At 51.0% G+C, this 21,845-nt stretch overlaps 4 pseudogenes; all 4 read right to left on the bottom strand.

The window, feature by feature from the left end:
* Nucleotides 1-9,801: 9,801 nt before the first annotated feature.
* Nucleotides 9,802-9,921, bottom strand: LOC129641053 (uncharacterized; annotated as a pseudogene).
* Nucleotides 9,922-13,174: 3,253 nt separating this feature from the next.
* Nucleotides 13,175-13,294, bottom strand: LOC129641084 (uncharacterized; annotated as a pseudogene).
* Nucleotides 13,295-16,548: 3,254 nt separating this feature from the next.
* LOC129641083 (uncharacterized) lies at nt 16,549-16,668 on the bottom strand (annotated as a pseudogene).
* Nucleotides 16,669-19,928: 3,260 nt separating this feature from the next.
* Nucleotides 19,929-20,048, bottom strand: LOC129641082 (uncharacterized; annotated as a pseudogene).
* Between the last annotated feature and the right edge of the window lie 1,797 nt (nt 20,049-21,845).

Raw genomic sequence — 21,845 nt, 5'->3', positions numbered from 1 at the left:
ATACTGCAGCGTACAATGGGTGAGCTGTGTGTTAGTGGAGAAACTCAACCGTGTTCTTCTCTGTAAACGCCAAATAAAAAACCTGATTATCCTGAGTCTAACCCCAATGTTCGGTTCCTAATGTTGAGTTGTACCTTCTTTGCCACTAGCTTTCATCCTTAAACCACCTCACCTCCACTATTGTGTTCATTCATTCCGCTGATTGAGACAAGGTTTTATTGAGCACCTACTGTGTACTACTGAGTTTAGGATTCAGGTGAGCACATTCAGAAAACCACATTAGCAGAGAAGCACCAGTTTTGTACCACATTCTCTGATCTGAAGTTCAGTGTGTCTGTACAGATAGTGCATGAAGGGAGAGGAAGGAGGATGAACCAAAAAGGTAAATTCATGGTGCACCTAGATCAGCATGCTAAGGATTCTGTAGCCCTTACTGAGTCTCTGAAGGTTTTTGAGCTGACAAATGACAAACAGACCTTTAAAAAAATACTTCCCTGAATAGAGTAGTGGTTAGCCAAAGTTGGGGAGGAGGGAAGTGTGGAGATATTGATCAAAGGGTACAAACCTTCAGTTATAAAAGGAATAAGTTCTAGAGACCTTATGTACAGCATGGTGACTATGTGGTGATGGTGGTGGTAGTTTAGTCGCTAAGTTGTGTCCCACTCTTGCAACCCCATGGACTGTAGCCCACCAGGTTCCTCTGTCCATGGGATTCTCCAGGCAAGAACACTGGAGTGGGTTGCCATTAACTTCTTCAGGGGATCTTCCTGCCCAGGGATCATGGTGACTATAGTTAATAATAATATATTATATACTTGAAATTTGCTAGAAGAGTAGATCTCCAGGGTATTCACACACACAGAAGCACACACATGCACACACATGCACACGTGCACACACACACAGTAACTATGGGAGGTGATGGATATGTTACATAGTTTGGTTGTGGTAAGCATCCCACAATGTGTACATATACTAAAATATCACCTTAAATATATACATTTTTAATATATGTATATTAATTATATACACACATTATGTACACATGTATACATGTATGTATACATGTACATGTATACATGTACATGTGTATACATGTATACATACATGTATACATTTTAATATATGTATATTAATTATATACATACATTATGTACACATGTATACATGCGTGTATACATGTACACGTATACATGTACATATGTATACATGTATACATACATGTATACATTTTAATATATGTATATTAATTATATACATATATTATGTACACATGTATACATGTATGTATACATGTATGTATACATGTACATATATATACATGTACACATATAATATGTACACATAATATGTACATATTAATATATGTACTAAATATATACATTAAAAAAAAAAACCCTCTTGTAGTAGACTGTAATCTCCATTATAGGCAAGACTTGTCTTTATACCTGTAATACAGACCTAAGAAGTCTTTAGTGAAGTTGTGCAATGGTGACAGTGTGAAGAATGGCTTTGAAGATGGGATTGGAGGTGTGTTACCACTGGAACTTGACCAGAGGACCTAGCCTTGCCTTTAAGCATGACACTAGAAGCACACACTGGGGGTAAGGGCCAGAAGCCCTTTTTCTTCCCCTTTATCCAAAGAAAAATTAAAGGGGAACATGCAAGGACAGCCATTAAGGGGGAAAGAGGTCATGAAAAAACAACAGCCAGGTTTGTATGTAGAAGGAGGGAAGGCAACTTGCTTTGTCTTGTAATTTTTTGGTATGTTGTATGAAAGCGTCTGAGTGGTCTATACTGTGAACCAGTGTGGACATGCAGATATGCACACTGCCCATCTTCTAGAGTGGACAGAGGAAAAAAACTGTAAAAGGATAATGACAAAAACCAGGGCAGGATACCTCCATATGCCTGCTTCAGGAAGACTATTACCAAGAGGGCTCTTTTGCTCAGCCAGGCCCATCTCCTGAAAACCAAACTTTACTCAAATTGATTTGAAAAAAAAGCCTAATTCAAATGATTTCTAGCTCTGAAGAACCAGGAATGAAAAAACAAAAACAAAAACAAAAAAAACAGCAAAACCTTAGGGAGGACCTGGAAAAACTACTTTGTTTTAATCAGAAATCGTGCTTAGAATCAGTCAGATTGTTTTCTACTCAAACTGGGAAAAGAGAGTTTCTGAGCTTACAACAGAAGGTTTTAACCTGGTATAAGCAAAATGTAATGTTAATATGCGGAGAAGGCAATGGCACCCCACTCCAGTACTTTGCCTGGAAAATCCCATGGATGGAGGAGCTTGGTAGGCTTCAGTCCATGGGGCCACTAAGAGTCGGACACGACTGAGTGACTTCCCTTTCACTTTTCACTTTCATGCATTGGAGAAGGAAATGGCAGCCCACTCCAGTGTTCTTGCCTGGAGAATCCCAGGGACGGGGGAGCCTGGTGGCTGCCGTCTGTAGGATCACACAGAGTTGGACACGACTGAAGTGACTTAGCAGCAGCAGCAGCAATGTTAATATGAATTTTTCTAGGGAGAAGATTCATAGTTTTCATCGTATCCTCAAAGAGTTTTATAGGCCTGAAAAAAATAAAATAAAAGATGGAAAACAATCGGTTTAAGGAATTCCCTGGCAGTCCAGAGGTTAGGACTCTGTATGTTCATTGCCGAGGACCAGGGTCAATCCCTGGTTGGGGACTAAGATTTTGCAAGCCGAGTGGCTTAGCCTAAACAGATAAATAAAAATTGTTGTGTACACACAACTTCAATCAATTTAAATAGAAGAAACATCAACCATGAATAAATAGCAATAAAAAAGGAAATATGTGATTTTTAACTGAGCAGATCTAGACTCAGTGACCATGCTTTATATATTTGCCTGCTCATGTGTATTTTTATAGCAGCCAATTAATAATACTGTAATGAAATCATTTCTTACATCTTTGCAACTTAGCTGTTAGGAGCTAAGAATGTGAGGGCTCATCTGAACCTCCTTTATTTCCCCTTATTCCAGTGGAGTGGTATCAGCAGGCAACTGCAGGAAGACATTATCTATGGTTTAAAACCCTGAGGTTTTAAAACTATTGGCTTTCTCTTCAGCTCTAATTTAAACCTGAGAGGGAATATTACATGTCAAGTGAGAGTCACAAAATTTCAGATCTAGCATTTGGGGGAATCCTCTGTAAGTCCAAAACTAACGGTTAATTTAAAAAATATATATTTGTTTTTATTTATTTGGCTGTGCCAGGTCTTCGTTGTGGCATGTGGATCAAAATATTGTCTGGGTGAATTCCCTGGTGGTCCAGGGGACCTGGGTTCTATCCCTGGTCAGGGAACTACATCCCACATGCCCTAACAAAGACCTGGCTCAGCCAGATAAATAAATAAAAAGAAATCTTTTTTTAAATTGTCTTATATTTGTTGCTATACTTTTTGGAGCCCTGGGTCAGGCAGGCAAATCCTGTGCAGGCTCCAACTCAGCACCACTGCTTTGGATCTGAAACATACCTTCAGAGAGGAAGAAGGCACAAACAAACAGAAACACTGACGCTATATACTGAAAAATGCCATCCATCTGCTTTAAATATTTTTTACCTTAAAATATTTTGTTGTGCCCCCTTCAAGGAGAGGCTTTGAAGAACTCTGGAAATAACAGGAAGTTCTAAGAAAGTCTGTGGTGATGCTATTTTTTTTTTAACTTTTTATTTTGTGTTGGAGTATAACCAATTAACAGTGTTGTGGTAGTTTCACATGAACCATGAAGGGTCTCACCCATACATATACATGTATCCATTCTCCCCCAGCCAGGCTGCCATTGAGCACAGTTCCTTGTGCTATATCATGGGTCCCTGTTGGTTATCCATTTTAAGTATAGCAGTGTGTACCTGCCCAAGTCAATCCTAAAGGAGATCAGTTATGAGTATTCATTGGAAGGACTGATGCTGAAGCTGAAGGTCCAATTCTTTGGCCACTTGATGCGAAGAGCCCACGCATTAGAAAAGACCCTGATGCTGGGAAAGATTGAAGGCAGGAGGAGAAGGGGATGCCAGAGGACGAGATGGTTGGATGGCATAACTGACTCAATGGACATGAGTTTGAGTAACCTCCGGGAGATGGGAAAGGACAGGGAAGCCTGGCATGCTGCAGTCCATGGAGTTAGTCGGACATGACTGAGGGACTACTTGCAAAAAGTTTCAAAGCTAGTAAGTTTTAGAGCCAGGATCCAAACTGTGTAATGTAAAAAGTTTTGGTTGCAAACAACAGAAATAGATTCTAGCTAATGTGTGTGTGCTGTGTGCTTAGTCGCTCAGTTGTTTCCAACTCTTTGTCACCCGCCAGGCTCCTCCGTCCATGGGGATTCTCCAGCCGAGAATGCTGGAGTGGGTTGCCATGCCCTCCTCCAAGGACTCTTCCCAACCCAGGGATCGAATTCAGGTCTCCCGCACTGCAGGCAGATTCCTTACCATCTGAGCCACCAGGGATGCCCCTACAAGAAGGGTCTTCTAGCTAATGTAGGTGAAATTTATTGAAGGCTATCAGGTGGCTCACAAAATGGATAAGAAAGGACATGCATGCACGCTAAGTTGCTTCAGTCGTGTCTGATTCTTTGTGACCCTGTGGACCATAGCCCACCAGGGTCCTCTGCCCCAGGGATTCTCCAGGCAAGAATACTGGAGTGGGCTGCCATGGCCTCCTCCAGGGGATCTTCCTGGCCCAGGGATCAAACCTGCATCTCTTCTGTCTCCAGAATTGGCAGGCAGATTCTTTACCACTAGCACCACCAAGGAAGCCCCTCCAAGAAGAGTCTAAGAACAGCTTAACAGTCTACTCAGAGCATCTATGGTACTTTGAATGATCACCTTGGCTGTAAAGCAAGGATAAGCCAGCATCAGTTACCTGGCCTAGCTTAGTCTTATGACTGGGCAAGGGGAGGCCGCCTCGATTAACCAACCCAGCAGACCCTAAACACTGAGGGAAAAGTAATCCCTCGTGGAAATTAGAGTGCTTTAATCCAATGAAGACATACATAGGGACTTCCCTGGCTGTCCAATGGTTAGAATTGGATCATAAAGAAGGTTGAGCATTGAAGAATCGATGCCTTTTAATTGTGGTACTGGAGAAGACCTTTGAGACTCCCTTGGACAGCAAGGAGATCAAATGAGTCCATCCTAAAGGAAATCAACCCTGAATATTCATTGGGAGGACTGATGCTGCAGCTGAAGCTCCAGAACTTTGGCCACCTGATGCAAAGAGCCGACTCCTTGGAAAAGACCCCGATGCTGGCAAAGATTGAAGGCAGGAGGAGAAGGGAGGCAAAAGAGGATGAGATGGTTGGATGGCATCACGAACTCAATGGACATGAGTCTGAGCAAACTTGGAGATAGTGAAGGACAGGGAAGCCTGGTGTACTTCAGTCCATGGAGTTGCAAAGAGCTGGGCACAACTTAGTGACTGAACAACAGCAGTCATGGTTAAGACTCAACATTTCCGATACAAGGGATGTGAGTTCATCTCCGGTGGGAGAACTGAGGTCCCACATGCCGTGAGGCCACAAAAATGAAGGCAGACGTATACAGTACTGGGTGTACTGTATATTTTCCCCAGTGTATTTTTCTCAATAAACCCAAATCTGTCCATATATAAATTCTTGGCCTTGTCCATTGTACTATTCTACTTCTTAAACATGGTAGCAAGCTAGAGCCCTTGTTAGCTAGATGTCAGAAAGTTAACAGAGGAAGAAGGAGGTCACAAGGGACAAAATGGAGTAGATCAGATTGCACAGTGATTTTATAAATACTTCTTTCTGACCAATATGGTGTGTTCTTAGCTAAGAGTGATTCTGATTTTTCCCGCTTGGTCCAATGAAAATCAAACAGAGTTAAACAGACCTGGGTCTGATTCTCTGTTTCACCACCTACTGTCTGTATAACTCTGGGCAAAGCAAAGTGAGCCTCATTTTCTTCATCTGTAAAATAAGCTAAAACCCACCACCTTACCATATTGTTATGGGTTTAATTGAGCAAACCTGTTAAGTGCCTGACATATAAAATACTCCCAGTAAATGTCACTCTCCCCCTAGTCCCTGTCCCAGTGTATTGAAAAAGATTATATGGTATTAGTATTTTTAGTATTCTGAAGATTGTATGATTCATTTCTTCTGAAGACATAGTTTTTCTTACAGAAGAATATCCAGTTATTTCATGATGGCATTTGCACCTCCAAAAAACACAAATGGTCCCAAAATGCAGACAAAGATGAGTACCTGGACACCCCTAAACCATCAGCTTTTGAATGACCGGGTGAGTAATAAGAACTATTGTATTAGTTGAAATCATACTTTGAAGGGAGAAAAAGCATTAAAATTTTGGTAATCAAAACATGAACAGGAATTGCTTAGGATTGTATAGTGGATAAAAAAAAAAACAAAAACAAAAAACAAAATGAAGGATTTCTTCAAAAATTTTAATTGAAAAAAACTGAAATACATTTAGAACAAAAATAAAGAAAACTTTAATTGAGCCCCAGTTACCTGGCCAGAGTTGGCAAGAGATACAAAGTTCCTGCTTAGAAAGAAAGATCTTAGGGACTTCCCTGGTGGTCCAGTGGCTAAGACTCTTTGCTCCCAGGGCTGGGGCCCAGGTTCTATCACTGGCCAGGAAATTCAGTCCCACATACTGCAACTAAAGACCTTGTGTGCTGCAACTAAGACCCAGCACAGCCAAATAAATTAATAAACATTTTTTAAAGATTTAGGAGATGAGAAGGAAGAGTGTCTACCAGCTCCCCTTCACCTCCATATCCAACTGGTTTTCAGGTTCTGTGAGTCTTCCTCCGAGGTCTCTTCATCCAGACCCCTTTTCTCCTTTGACTTGTGCACATCCAGCTCCACGTTCTCAGTTCACACACTCACCCCCCTTTGCCTGGCACATTGCAGTAACCCCTCAGCTGGTTTCACTGTCTCTAATCCATCCTCTATTCTGGTCCCAGAATGATCTTTCTAAAGTACCAAACTAATCCTATGAAGCAAGAGATAACAGACTGTTCCAAAGAATAAATTCCACCCTACCCACCATGCATAGCACTGAGGACCCCTTCATGTGTGTTAGTCACCGAGTCATGTCCGACTCTTGGAGACCCCATGGACTATAGCTGGCCAGGCTCCTCTGTCTGTGGGATTCTCCAGGCAAGAATACTGGAGTAGGTTGCCATGACCTCCTCCAAGGGATCTTCATGACCCACGGATCGAACCCAGTGTCCTTTATATCACCTGCATTAGCAAGTGAGTTTTCTTTTTTTAATTTATTTGGTTGCAATTTTGTTGAAGCATGTGAACCCTTAGTTGAAGCATGTGGGATCTAGTTCCCTGACCAGAAATCAAACCCAGGCCCCCTGCATTGGGAGCATGGAGTCTTAGCCCCTGGACCACCAGGGAAGTCCCAGCAGGTGAGTTCTTTAACACTGGCTCCACCTGGGAAGCCTGAAGAGCTTTTGTCAAATTTTATGAGAATTTCTAGGGAATTCCCTGGTGGCCCAGTGGCTCAGTCTGTGCTCCCAATGCAGGGGGCTGGGTTCCATCTGCGTTCAGGAAACTAGATCCCACATGCCGCAAGAGTTTGCATGCTGCAGCTAAAGAACCCACATGGCACAACTAAGACCCAGTGCAGTCAAATAAATAAAAATGTTTAAAAATTTCATGATTATTTCTAGATGAGCAATGATAAGAGAAATAACAATTTCTATTAGAAATGATATTTATTTTGTTGTTCAGAACTCCCATTTTATCACCCCCCCCCATTTTTAGTTTGGTTTAGTTAGGTTCTAGTTTGGAGTAAAACTATTTTCAAAAATCTTAGCCTGCCATATGTAAAATAGATAGGCAATGGGAATTTGCTGCATGGCTCAGAAAACTCACACAGGGGCACTGTATCAACCTAGAGGGGTGGGGTGGGGAGAGAGAGGGGCTGCCAAGTCACTTCAGTCGTGTCCGACTCTGTGCGACCCCATAGACGGCAGCCCAACAGGCTCCCCGGTCCCTGGGATTCTCCAGGCAAGAACACTGGAGTGGGTTGCCATTTCCTTCTCCAATGCATGCAAGTGAAAAGTGAAAGTGAAGTCGCTCAGTCGTGTTCGACTCTTCGCGACCCCATGGACTGCAGCCTACCAGGCTCCTCCGTCCATGGGATTCTCCAGGCAAGAGTACTGGAGTGGGGTGCCATCGCCTTCTCCAAGAGAGAGGGGAGGGAGGTTCCAAAGGGAGGGGATATATGCATACCTATGGCTGATTCATGTTGAGGTTTGATAGAAAACAACAAAATTCTGTCAAGCAAAATCCTTCAATAAAAAAATAATTAAAATTAAAAAACTGTCAAATCACTATGTTGTACACCTGAAACTAACATTATATTGTATGTCAATTATAATTCAATAAAAATTAAATATAATACAAATAAAAAAAATCTTGCACCGTGTATATACCCATATGTATGTGAATGAATGTATCAGTACTTAGACACACACATGGAATTTGCATATGTATACAGCAAACTGATAATAGTGAGTGCACAAGTGCTCAGTCTTGTCTGACTCTTTGCAACTCCACAGACTGTAGGCCTCCAGGCTCCTCTGTCCGTGGAATTTTCCAGGCAAGAATATTAGAGTGGGTCGCCATGCCCTCCTCCAGGGAATCTTCCCATCCCAGGGATTAAACCCACGTCTCTTTATGTCTCCGGCATCGGCAGGTGGGTTCTTTACCGGTTGAGCCACCAGAGAAGCCCAACTATCAATAGTGGTTTCCCCTAAAAAGTTGGACAACATGGAAGAGTGGGAGGAAAGTCTGTTAGAAGAGAGAGTTTTCGTTTTTTTTTTTTATCCTATACAGTGCAATATTTAACCATTTAAAAAACAAATATAAGTAAAAGCGAGCAAAGAACAGTAATGCTGAGAATTAAAAAACACGGGTTCCAGATCAGCTATACTAAATAATCTCCAGGGAAAAGAAAACCGAGAAGAACGTGAGGAGCAAGCATGAAGGGAATTGGTCGTATCTTCAATATGATGGGAAAATACAAGAGCCGTTGGAGCAGGATGGTGACAGAATTGCATCTGCATTTCCAAACGGTCATCTTGCTCCACATCACTAATGACTGGAGAGACTCAACTCCAAACGCCAATGGGGACCACTTCGCCTGAGTCCGACTGGGCCTCATTGCAATGTCTGTCCATAGCAGATGCTGGAGAAGCTGTGGAGCAAAGGGAACTCTCCTCCACGCTGAGTAGGAATGGGAGTTGGTACAGCCGGGATGGAAAAGAGTATGGAGGTTCGCGAAGGAACTAAAAGTAGAAGTAGCCTATGGTTCAGCAGTCCCACTCCCAGGCATAGATCCACCCCCAGTACAAGCCAACAAGCGAGATGCCCCTTTTGGGCACATCGATCTGTGCGCGCGCTCGCATGCGCATGCGCGATCGCCTGCGAGGCTGGGGGTGGGGCGGGGGCTGGGGCTCTGGCTGGAGTCGGTGCAAGCCCCGGGATTGCCTGAGGCAAGCCAAAGGAGCCCCAGATGGAGACGGGATGGCCGGTCGTCTGGTTTCCTGAAAGCCGAATGCGAAGGCGGAGGGGCTCGCGGGCCGCGGGGAGGCAACCCAGGTCTGCAGCGGGAGTCGGGGCCCCGGCTACCCACTCACTATCCCCCGCCCCGGGAGGGGCTGGGGCTGCGGGGGTGGGGGGGGGGGGGGGCGAGGGGGGTGTGGGTCCAAGAATTGGGACCCGGGGCGGGGGCTAAAGGACCTCTTCTGGTAGGCAAAAAAGCCTCCAGCACCCGGAATTCCCAGGTGGTCTCCCATCCAAGATACTAAACAGACCCGACCCTGCTTAGCTTCCGAGATCAGACGAGATCGGGCGCCTTCAGGCCGATAGGGCCGGAGACGGGCGCGGCCGCCGCGGGGCGCCCTAAGAGCCTTGCGCTTCGCCTCCCTTTCGCTCTGACCTGCAGGTCGGGCCAACGGGCCGCACCTCTCCTCGGGGGCCGTGCTGTACTTGAGCCGCACGACCCGCGACCGCACTCCAGCCTGCTGACGCCGGCCCGGCCCCCGAACACCGCCAACACCAGACCAGCAACCGCCTGGCCGGGCCCGGGGCCCGATGGGCTTCCAGGACCCCCCAGTGACCGGGAGGGCGTGCGTGCGTGCGTGCGCGCGGGGCCTGGGCGGTGGGCTGAGGGGTGCGGAGGTCTCGGCGCCCTCCCACCCCCGGCCACTCCAGACCCGGCCGCGCTGGCTGAGCGGGGCCTCCCCCCACCCCATCCCGTTCGCTGCTCAGGGCCGCGCGACCCCGGAGGTGTCGGTCTTCGGGGCCCGCCGCCTCCCGATCCCCGCGGCCCGGGGGCCTCTGAACCTCCTGCGGGCCTAGGCTCAGCGAATCTTGAGCGCCCAACTTGCCCGGCACCTGCCCGCTGCCCAAACCCACCGGGAGCCACGGAGGCGCGGTCGACCGGAGCGCCTCAGCCCCGCCCCTTTGCCCTACCGAGGCGCCCCCCTTGTCCCCACGCCGCCCGCCAAGCACCCGACCTTCCTGAGAGAGCAGACGAACCACAGGCAGGCACACAGACAGACAGACAGACACACACACACACACACACACACACACGAGTGTGGTCTTTGGAAATACTTCTGTTCGTAGTTGCTGGGTTGAGCCCAACTCTTATAGGACCCATGGAGTGCGGCCCATCAGGCTCCTCTGTCCGTGGCATTTCCCAGGCGAGAATACTGGAGTGGGTTGCCATTACCTTCTCCAGGGGATCTTCCCGACCCAGGGGTCAAACCCGAGTCTCCTGCGGGCGGATGCCTTGCCATCTGAACCAGCACATTGCGAATTCCCTAGGCAAAATACAAAGAAAAGAGCTCGTGTGCTACTAAGTGGAAAGATGATTGAAGAAACAGAAGGTGTCCTTTGTTGGTATCTTGGAATCTTTCTTTAGTTTTCGTTGATTTTTACTCTTAAGGCTACTTGAACAAGGCAAGAGAGAAACCCCAGAACTGAAAAGCTATTGACTTTTTTGAAAGAAACCTGTGCAGGTTAAGCACTCTTCGTTTTTGAGAGATGGTGAAATGCAAAATCTTGATTCAACACATATGACTTTGGTGAACTTTATTTCAAATCTCCATGATGAACCCCTAAGGCGTCCAGGAAGAAAGGAGTAGAGCGGGAGACAAAAAGAGCAACCTTTCCCCTTGGCGCCATCCCAACCAGCTGCTTAGTTCCTTCATCTCATGGACTACCATCTGGGCTTATCTGGTTTGTCTGATTCTTGTTTCGGGGCCCGTTTCTAGTCACAAGGCTGTCAACAGTGGGGGGTGGGGTGGGGGGTGGGGGAAGCCCTTCTTTCCATTCCACATGAGACCCAGTGGACAATCCAGGCCCTGGCCACTGCATAGAGCGTGCAGCAACAATATCAACGGTGATGCTGGTTAACAACGCATATTCCTGGAATCCACTCCGTTGCCTACCGAGTGTGTGCGGTGGTGGTCTGGAACCTATACCTGGAAGCTTTCTTGATGATTGCAAATGACACCAAAGTCCGAGGACGATGGAAGATCTTCACGTTTCTGCAAGAGCCACACACCTCCAGAAGGAACCGCAAGACTTGCCTGACATGGTCAAGGTCTAAGTATTGGACTACACGTCGGAAGGTCTCCACCTTTGCTATGGAAGTCAAACGATCTTTCTTGGAAATGAAAATGGATCACACTGAACGTTCACATTCTTCTAGAGCATTTGAAAAGCCCTAAACTGTAGAAATCTGCTGTACGAGTTCCTTGAAAGCAAGAACCCATACTGATGGATATGTCTTAATGCCTTAGATTGTGCCTTGAATATAGCGTACACATGAACCCAGGAAAGGAAAGAATGGAATCGCCAAATACACAAAGAGATCAAAAGTGCCGAGCCAAGTGACACCTTGAGGCTTCCAAGAACTTTTCTGTCTTTCACACACTAAGTAAATCCTGAGCACCTACGATGAGCTGGGAGGCATGTAATAAGTTTCTGGAACTAGAAGGCGGAGAGAAGCAGACACAGAGTTCCTGCTTTCACTGAGACGAATCTAATGATACATCACAGGCAGATCCTTGGAGAACTTGTCGAGGGGCCTCTACCCTCACCAAAACCTGGGTGTCAGGGAAGGCTTTTCAGAGTAACCATTGCGTTGAGGTCCATAGGTGGAACCTACGTAAACCAGGGTTGAGATGCAGGAAGAATTTCAGGCAGGGAAAACAGCATCCTGGAAGTCTAGGTGACCAGGGAAACTTAGGACGTTCAAGAAATGAAAATGCCCTATGGGATGGAAGCCAAAGAGTGCAGAGGGCATTCCAGGGAAAAGACATCCGAGAAGAACGTGAGGAGCAGGCATGAAGGGAATTGGTCGTATCTTCAATATGATGGGAAAATACAAGAGCCGTTGGAGCAGGATGGTGAGAGAATTGCATCTGCATTTCCAAACGGTCATCTTGCTCCACGTCACTAATGATTGGAGAGACTCAACTCCAAACGCCAAGGAGGGACCACTTCGCCCGAGTCCGATTGGGCCTCATTGCAATGTCTGTCCATAGCAGATGCTGGAGAAGCTGTGGAGCAAAGGGAACTCTCCTCCACGCTGAGTAGGAATGGGAGTTGGTACAGCCGGGATGGAAAAGAGTATGGAGGTTCGCGAAGGAACTAAAAGTAGAAGTAGCCTATGGTTCAGCAGTCCCACTCCCAGGCATAGATCCACCCCCAGTACAAGCCAACAAGCTAGATGCCCCGTTTGGGCACATCGATCTGTGCGCGCGCTCGCATGCGCATGTGCGATCGCCTGCGAGGCTGGGGGTGGGGCGGGGGCTGGGGCTCTGGCTGGAGTCGGTGCAAGCCCCGGGATTGCCTGAGGCAAGCCAAAGGAGCCCCAGAGGGAGACGGGACGGCCGGTCGTCTGGTTTCCTGAAAGCCGAATGCGAAGGCGGAGGGGCTCGCGGGCCGCGGGGAGGCAACCCAGGTCTGCAGCGGGAGTCGGGGCCCCGGCCACCCACTCACTCCCCCCGCCCCGGGAGGGGCTGGGGCTGCGGGGGTGGCGGGGGGGCGAGGGGGGTGTGGGTCCAAGAACTGGGACGCGGGGCGGGGGCTAAAGGACCTCTTCTGGTAGGCAAAAAAGCCTCCAGCACCCGGAATTCCCAGGTGGTCTCCCATCCAAGATACTGAACAGGCCCGACCCTGCTTAGCTTCCGAGATCAGACGAGATCGGGCGCCTTCAGGCCGATAGGGCCGGAGACGGGCGCGGCCGCCGCGGGGCGCCCTAAGAGCCTTGCGCTTCGCCTCCCTTTCGCTCTGACCTGCAGGTCGGGCCAACGGGCCGCCCCTCTCCTCGGGGGGCCGTGCTGTACTTGAGCCGCACGACCCGCGACCGCACTCCAGCCTGCTGACGCCGGCCCGGCCCCCGAACACCGCCAACACCAGACCAGCAACCGCCTGGCCGGGCCCGGGGGCCCGATGGGCTTCCAGGACCCCCCAGTGACCGGGAGGGCGTGCGTGCGTGCGCGCGGGGCCTGGGGGGTGGGCTGAGGGGTGCGGAGGTCTCGGCGCCCTCCCACCCCCGGCCACTCCAGACCCGGCCGCGCTGGCTGAGCGGCGCCTCCCCGCCCCCCCCCCCATCCCGTTCGCTGCTCAGGGCCGCGCGACCCCGGAGGTGTCGGTCTTCGGGGCCCGCCGCCTCCCGATCCCCGCGGCCCGGGGGCCTCTGAACCTCCTGCGGGCCTAGGCTCAGCGAATCTTGAGCGCCCAACTTGCCCGGCACCTGCCCGCTGCCCAAACCCACCGGGAGCCACGGAGGCGCGGTCGACCGGAGCGCCTCAGCCCCGCCCCTTTGCCCTACCGAGGCGCCCCCCTTGTCCCCACGCCGCCCGCCAAGCACCCGACCTTCCTGAGAGAGCAGACGAACCACAGGCAGGCACACAGACAGACAGACACACACACACACACACACACACACACACGAGTGTGGTCTTTGGAAATACTTCTGTTTGTAGTTGCTGGGTTGAGCCCAACTCTTATAGGACGCATGGAGTGCGGCCCATCAGGCTCCTCTGTCCGTGGCATTTCCCAGGCGAGAATACTGGAGTGGGTTGCCATTACCTTCTCCAGGGGATCTTCCCGACCCAGGGGTCAAACCCGAGTCTCCTGCGGGCGGATGCCTTGCCATCTGAACCAGCACATTGCGAATTCCCTAGGCAAAATACAAAGAAAAGAGCTCGTGTGCTACTAAGTGGAAAGATGATTGAAGAAACAGAAGGTGTCCTTTGTTGGTATCTTGGAATCTTTCTTTAGTTTTCGTTGATTTTTACTCTTAAGGCTACTTGAGCAAGGCAAGAGAGAAACCCCAGAACTGAAAAGCTATTGACTTTTTTGAAAGAAACCTGTGCAGGTTAAGCACTCTTCGTTTTTGAGAGATGGTGAAATGCAAAATCTTGATTCAACACATATGACTTTGGTGAACTTTATTTCAAATCTCCATGATGAACCCCTAAGGCGTCCAGGAAGAAAGGAGTAGAGCGGGAGACAAAAAGAGCAACCTTTCCCCTTGGCGCCATCCCAACCAGCTGCTTAGTTCCTTCATCTCATGGACTACCATCTGGGCTTATCTGGTTTGTCTGATTCTTGTTTCGGGGCCCGTTTCTAGTCACAAGGCTGTCAACAGTGGGGGGTGGGGTGGGGGGTGGGGGAAGCCCTTCTTTCCATTCCACATGAGACCCAGTGGACAATCCAGGCCCTGGCCACTGCATAGAGCGTGCAGCAACAATATCAACGGTGATGCTGGTTAACAACGCATATTCCTGGAATCCACTCCGTTGCCTACCGAGTGTGTGCGGTGGTGGTCTGGAACCTATACCTGGAAGCTTTCTTGATGATTGCAAATGACACCAAAGTCCGAGGACGATGGAAGATCTTCACGTTTCTGCAAGAGCCACACACCTCCAGAAGGAACCGCAAGACTTGCCTGACATGGTCAAGGTCTAAGTATTGGACTACACGTCGGAAGGTCTCCACCTTTGCTATGGAAGTCAAACGATCTTTCTTGGAAATGAAAATGGATCACACTGAACGTTCACATTCTTCTAGAGCATTTGAAAAGCCCTAAACTGTAGAAATCTGCTGTACGAGTTCCTTGAAAGCAAGAACCCATACTGATGGATATGTCTTAATGCCTTAGATTGTGCCTTGAATATAGCGTACACATGAACCCAGGAAAGGAAAGAATGGAATCGCCAAATACACAAAGAGATCAAAAGTGCCGAGCCAAGTGACACCTTGAGGCTTCCAAGAACTTTTCTGTCTTTCACACACTAAGTAAATCCTGAGCACCTACGATGAGCTGGGAGGCATGTAATAAGTTTCTGGAACTAGAAGGCGGAGAGAAGCAGACACAGAGTTCCTGCTTTCACTGAGACGAATCTAATGATACATCACAGGCAGATCCTTGGAGAACTTGTCGAGGGGCCTCTACCCTCACCAAAACCTGGGTGTCAGGGAAGGCTTTTCAGAGTAACCATTGCGTTGAGGTCCATAGGTGGAACCTACGTAAACCAGGGTTGAGATGCAGGAAGAATTTCAGGCAGGGAAAACAGCATCCTGGAAGTCTAGGTGACCAGGGAAACTTAGGACGTTCAAGAAATGAAAATGCCCTATGGGATGGAAGCCAAAGAGTGCAGAGGGCATTCCAGGGAAAAGACATCCGAGAAGAACGTGAGGAGCAGGCATGAAGGGAATTGGTCGTATCTTCAATATGATGGGAAAATACAAGAGCCGTTGGAGCAGGATGGTGAGAGAATTGCATCTGCATTTCCAAACGGTCATCTTGCTCCACGTCACTAATGATTGGAGAGACTCAACTCCAAACGCCAAGGAGGGACCACTTCGCCCGAGTCCGATTGGGCCTCATTGCAATGTCTGTCCATAGCAGATGCTGGAGAAGCTGTGGAGCAAAGGGAACTCTCCTCCACGCTGAGTAGGAATGGGAGTTGGTACAGCCGGGATGGAAAAGAGTATGGAGGTTCGCGAAGGAACTAAAAGTAGAAGTAGCCTATGGTTCAGCAGTCCCACTCCCAGGCATAGATCCACCCCCAGTACAAGCCAACAAGCTAGATGCCCCGTTTGGGCACATCGATCTGTGCGCGCGCTCGCATGCGCATGCGCGATCGCCTGCGAGGCTGGGGGTGGGGCGGGGGCTGGGGCTCTGGCTGGAGTCGGTGCAAGCCCCGGGATTGCCTGAGGCAAGCCAAAGGAGCCCCAGAGGGAGACGGGACGGCCGGTCGTCTGGTTTCCTGAAAGCCGAATGCGAAGGCGGAGGGGCTCGCGGGCCGCGGGGAGGCAACCCAGGTCTGCAGCGGGAGTCGGGGCCCCGGCCACCCACTCACTCCCCCCGCCCCGGGAGGGGCTGGGGCTGCGGGGGTGGCGGGGGGGCGAGGGGGGTGTGGGTCCAAGAATTGGGACGCGGGGCGGGGGCTAAAGGACCTCTTCTGGTAGGCAAAAAAGCCTCCAGCACCCGGAATTCCCAGGTGGTCTCCCATCCAAGATACTGAACAGGCCCGACCCTGCTTAGCTTCCGAGATCAGACGAGATCGGGCGCCTTCAGGCCGATAGGGCCGGAGACGGGCGCGGCCGCCGCGGGGCGCCCTAAGAGCCTTGCGCTTCGCCTCCCTTTCGCTCTGACCTGCAGGTCGGGCCAACGGGCCGCCCCTCTCCTCGGGGGGCCGTGCTGTACTTGAGCCGCACGACCCGCGACCGCACTCCAGCCTGCTGACGCCGGCCCGGCCCCCGAACACCGCCAACACCAGACCAGCAACCGCCTGGCCGGGCCCGGGGGCCCGATGGGCTTCCAGGACCCCCCAGTGACCGGGAGGGCGTGCGTGCGTGCGCGCGGGGCCTGGGGGGTGGGCTGAGGGGTGCGGAGGTCTCGGCGCCCTCCCACCCCCGGCCACTCCAGACCCGGCCGCGCTGGCTGAGCGGCGCCTCCCCGCCCCCCCCCCCATCCCGTTCGCTGCTCAGGGCCGCGCGACCCCGGAGGTGTCGGTCTTCGGGGCCCGCCGCCTCCCGATCCCCGCGGCCCGGGGGCCTCTGAACCTCCTGCGGGCCTAGGCTCAGCGAATCTTGAGCGCCCAACTTGCCCGGCACCTGCCCGCTGCCCAAACCCACCGGGAGCCACGGAGGCGCGGTCGACCGGAGCGCCTCAGCCCCGCCCCTTTGCCCTACCGAGGCGCCCCCCTTGTCCCCACGCCGCCCGCCAAGCACCCGACCTTCCTGAGAGAGCAGACGAACCACAGGCAGGCACACAGACAGACAGACACACACACACACACACACACACACACACACACACGAGTGTGGTCTTTGGAAATACTTCTGTTTGTAGTTGCTGGGTTGAGCCCAACTCTTATAGGACGCATGGAGTGCGGCCCATCAGGCTCCTCTGTCCGTGGCATTTCCCAGGCGAGAATACTGGAGTGGGTTGCCATTACCTTCTCCAGGGGATCTTCCCGACCCAGGGGTCAAACCCGAGTCTCCTGCGGGCGGATGCCTTGCCATCTGAACCAGCACATTGCGAATTCCCTAGGCAAAATACAAAGAAAAGAGCTCGTGTGCTACTAAGTGGAAAGATGATTGAAGAAACAGAAGGTGTCCTTTGTTGGTATCTTGGAATCTTTCTTTAGTTTTCGTTGATTTTTACTCTTAAGGCTACTTGAACAAGGCAAGAGAGAAACCCCAGAACTGAAAAGCTATTGACTTTTTTGAAAGAAACCTGTGCAGGTTAAGCACTCTTCGTTTTTGAGAGATGGTGAAATGCAAAATCTTGATTCAACACATATGACTTTGGTGAACTTTATTTCAAATCTCCATGATGAACCCCTAAGGCGTCCAGGAAGAAAGGAGTAGAGCGGGAGACAAAAAGAGCAACCTTTCCCCTTGGCGCCATCCCAACCAGCTGCTTAGTTCCTTCATCTCATGGACTACCATCTGGGCTTATCTGGTTTGTCTGATTCTTGTTTCGGGGCCCGTTTCTAGTCACAAGGCTGTCAACAGTGGGGGGTGGGGTGGGGGGTGGGGGAAGCCCTTCTTTCCATTCCACATGAGACCCAGTGGACAATCCAGGCCCTGGCCACTGCATAGAGCGTGCAGCAACAATATCAACGGTGATGCTGGTTAACAACGCATATTCCTGGAATCCACTCCGTTGCCTACCGAGTGTGTGCGGTGGTGGTCTGGAACCTATACCTGGAAGCTTTCTTGATGATTGCAAATGACACCAAAGTCCGAGGACGATGGAAGATCTTCACGTTTCTGCAAGAGCCACACACCTCCAGAAGGAACCGCAAGACTTGCCTGACATGGTCAAGGTCTAAGTATTGGACTACACGTCGGAAGGTCTCCACCTTTGCTATGGAAGTCAAACGATCTTTCTTGGAAATGAAAATGGATCACACTGAACGTTCACATTCTTCTAGAGCATTTGAAAAGCCCTAAACTGTAGAAATCTGCTGTACGAGTTCCTTGAAAGCAAGAACCCATACTGATGGATATGTCTTAATGCCTTAGATTGTGCCTTGAATATAGCGTACACATGAACCCAGGAAAGGAAAGAATGGAATCGCCAAATACACAAAGAGATCAAAAGTGCCGAGCCAAGTGACACCTTGAGGCTTCCAAGAACTTTTCTGTCTTTCACACACTAAGTAAATCCTGAGCACCTACGATGAGCTGGGAGGCATGTAATAAGTTTCTGGAACTAGAAGGCGGAGAGAAGCAGACACAGAGTTCCTGCTTTCACTGAGACGAATCTAATGATACATCACAGGCAGATCCTTGGAGAACTTGTCGAGGGGCCTCTACCCTCACCAAAACCTGGGTGTCAGGGAAGGCTTTTCAGAGTAACCATTGCGTTGAGGTCCATAGGTGGAACCTACGTAAACCAGGGTTGAGATGCAGGAAGAATTTCAGGCAGGGAAAACAGCATCCTGGAAGTCTAGGTGACCAGGGAAACTTAGGACGTTCAAGAAATGAAAATGCCCTATGGGATGGAAGCCAAAGAGTGCAGAGGGCATTCCAGGGAAAAGACATCCGAGAAGAACGTGAGGAGCAGGCATGAAGGGAATTGGTCGTATCTTCAATATGATGGGAAAATACAAGAGCCGTTGGAGCAGGATGGTGAGAGAATTGCATCTGCATTTCCAAACGGTCATCTTGCTCCACGTCACTAATGATTGGAGAGACTCAACTCCAAACGCCAAGGAGGGACCACTTCGCCCGAGTCCGATTGGGCCTCATTGCAATGTCTGTCCATAGCAGATGCTGGAGAAGCTGTGGAGCAAAGGGAACTCTCCTCCACGCTGAGTAGGAATGGGAGTTGGTACAGCCGGGATGGAAAAGAGTATGGAGGTTCGCGAAGGAACTAAAAGTAGAAGTAGCCTATGGTTCAGCAGTCCCACTCCCAGGCATAGATCCACCCCCAGTACAAGCCAACAAGCTAGATGCCCCGTTTGGGCACATCGATCTGTGCGCGCGCTCGCATGCGCATGCGCGATCGCCTGCGAGGCTGGGGGTGGGGCGGGGGCTGGGGCTCTGGCTGGAGTCGGTGCAAGCCCCGGGATTGCCTGAGGCAAGCCAAAGGAGCCCCAGAGGGAGACGGGACGGCCGGTCGTCTGGTTTCCTGAAAGCCGAATGCGAAGGCGGAGGGGCTCGCGGGCCGCGGGGAGGCAACCCAGGTCTGCAGCGGGAGTCGGGGCCCCGGCCACCCACTCACTCCCCCCGCCCCGGGAGGGGCTGGGGCTGCGGGGGTGGCGGGGGGGCGAGGGGGGTGTGGGTCCAAGAATTGGGACGCGGGGCGGGGGCTAAAGGACCTCTTCTGGTAGGCAAAAAAGCCTCCAGCACCCGGAATTCCCAGGTGGTCTCCCATCCAAGATACTGAACAGGCCCGACCCTGCTTAGCTTCCGAGATCAGACGAGATCGGGCGCCTTCAGGCCGATAGGGCCGGAGACGGGCGCGGCCGCCGCGGGGCGCCCTAAGAGCCTTGCGCTTCGCCTCCCTTTCGCTCTGACCTGCAGGTCGGGCCAACGGGCCGCCCCTCTCCTCGGGGGGCCGTGCTGTACTTGAGCCGCACGACCCGCGACCGCACTCCAGCCTGCTGACGCCGGCCCGGCCCCCGAACACCGCCAACACCAGACCAGCAACCGCCTGGCCGGGCCCGGGGGCCCGATGGGCTTCCAGGACCCCCCAGTGACCGGGAGGGCGTGCGTGCGTGCGCGCGGGGCCTGGGGGGTGGGCTGAGGGGTGCGGAGGTCTCGGCGCCCTCCCACCCCCGGCCACTCCAGACCCGGCCGCGCTGGCTGAGCGGCGCCTCCCCGCCCCCCCCCCCCATCCCGTTCGCTGCTCAGGGCCGCGCGACCCCGGAGGTGTCGGTCTTCGGGGCCCGCCGCCTCCCGATCCCCGCGGCCCGGGGGCCTCTGAACCTCCTGCGGGCCTAGGCTCAGCGAATCTTGAGCGCCCAACTTGCCCGGCACCTGCCCGCTGCCCAAACCCACCGGGAGCCACGGAGGCGCGGTCGACCGGAGCGCCTCAGCCCCGCCCCTTTGCCCTACCGAGGCGCCCCCCTTGTCCCCACGCCGCCCGCCAAGCACCCGACCTTCCTGAGAGAGCAGACGAACCACAGGCAGGCACACAGACAGACAGACACACACACACACACACACACACACACACACACACGAGTGTGGTCTTTGGAAATACTTCTGTTTGTAGTTGCTGGGTTGAGCCCAACTCTTATAGGACGCATGGAGTGCGGCCCATCAGGCTCCTCTGTCCGTGGCATTTCCCAGGCGAGAATACTGGAGTGGGTTGCCATTACCTTCTCCAGGGGATCTTCCCGACCCAGGGGTCAAACCCGAGTCTCCTGCGGGCGGATGCCTTGCCATCTGAACCAGCACATTGCGAATTCCCTAGGCAAAATACAAAGAAAAGAGCTCGTGTGCTACTAAGTGGAAAGATGATTGAAGAAACAGAAGGTGTCCTTTGTTGGTATCTTGGAATCTTTCTTTAGTTTTCGTTGATTTTTACTCTTAAGGCTACTTGAACAAGGCAAGAGAGAAACCCCAGAACTGAAAAGCTATTGACTTTTTTGAAAGAAACCTGTGCAGGTTAAGCACTCTTCGTTTTTGAGAGATGGTGAAATGCAAAATCTTGATTCAACACATATGACTTTGGTGAACTTTATTTCAAATCTCCATGATGAACCCCTAAGGCGTCCAGGAAGAAAGGAGTAGAGCGGGAGACAAAAAGAGCAACCTTTCCCCTTGGCGCCATCCCAACCAGCTGCTTAGTTCCTTCATCTCATGGACTACCATCTGGGCTTATCTGGTTTGTCTGATTCTTGTTTCGGGGCCCGTTTCTAGTCACAAGGCTGTCAACAGTGGGGGGTGGGGTGGGGGGTGGGGGAAGCCCTTCTTTCCATTCCACATGAGACCCAGTGGACAATCCAGGCCCTGGCCACTGCATAGAGCGTGCAGCAACAATATCAACGGTGATGCTGGTTAACAACGCATATTCCTGGAATCCACTCCGTTGCCTACCGAGTGTGTGCGGTGGTGGTCTGGAACCTATACCTGGAAGCTTTCTTGATGATTGCAAATGACACCAAAGTCCGAGGACGATGGAAGATCTTCACGTTTCTGCAAGAGCCACACACCTCCAGAAGGAACCGCAAGACTTGCCTGACATGGTCAAGGTCTAAGTATTGGACTACACGTCGGAAGGTCTCCACCTTTGCTATGGAAGTCAAA

Source organism: Bubalus kerabau, unplaced genomic scaffold, assembly GCF_029407905.1.
Source record: "Bubalus kerabau isolate K-KA32 ecotype Philippines breed swamp buffalo unplaced genomic scaffold, PCC_UOA_SB_1v2 scaffold_70, whole genome shotgun sequence".
Lineage (NCBI taxonomy): Eukaryota > Metazoa > Chordata > Mammalia > Artiodactyla > Bovidae > Bubalus > Bubalus kerabau.
The sequence above is the reverse complement of the archived record's forward strand: the minus strand, read 5'-3'. Positions and strand labels throughout refer to the sequence as shown.